Source organism: Brassica oleracea, chromosome C7, assembly GCF_000695525.1.
Source record: "Brassica oleracea var. oleracea cultivar TO1000 chromosome C7, BOL, whole genome shotgun sequence".
Lineage (NCBI taxonomy): Eukaryota > Viridiplantae > Streptophyta > Magnoliopsida > Brassicales > Brassicaceae > Brassica > Brassica oleracea.
This window is the reverse complement of record NC_027754.1, coordinates 21,806,130-21,806,762: the sequence shown is the minus strand read 5'-3', so window position 1 is coordinate 21,806,762 and position 633 is coordinate 21,806,130.

The window sequence follows — 633 nt, the reverse complement described above, 5'->3', positions numbered from 1 at the left end:
GGGTTCTACACCTCTATACCGAAATACTCGAAAATCCAAAATACCAGACCCGAACACGAACGGGTACCCGAAAGCCCACCCCTACTAATTAGAAACATTATAATGAATAATAAGGAAATGTAATTAATATGATATCAACATGCGCAAGTTTACTGTTTGAATAATAAGAAAAGTTTTTAATATTTGTCTTAGTTCTAAATCTTGCCCAATGCTAAACTAAATCGATAATTATTATCCCCTAGCTATATATGGGCTTAACGAAATCGACAATAGTTTTGGGCTTGTCTACATAAGCGATTGATTAAAATAAATTCAAAAAAATCGACCAATAGAATTATAACAATTTTTCTGAAAAGCTATATATTAATGTCATGTCAGCAGAAATCACTAAAGTGACTTCTCTTTTAATGTATAGGAGGATCTCCATTTTTTTTTAAAGTTAAGTCTGGGTCGGGTTTTCAAACGTCAGATCGGGTCTGGTTTTCTTAATTGGGTAGCATTTTTAATTCTTTTAATTTTGATTTCGAAATTGATTAGAGAGGGCGGTAAAAAAAAGTTTATGGGGAGATTTTAAGAAAAAGTCTATGTTTGGGTGGGTTTATGAAGAGCTTGATAGTTTTTTTTTCGGGGGGG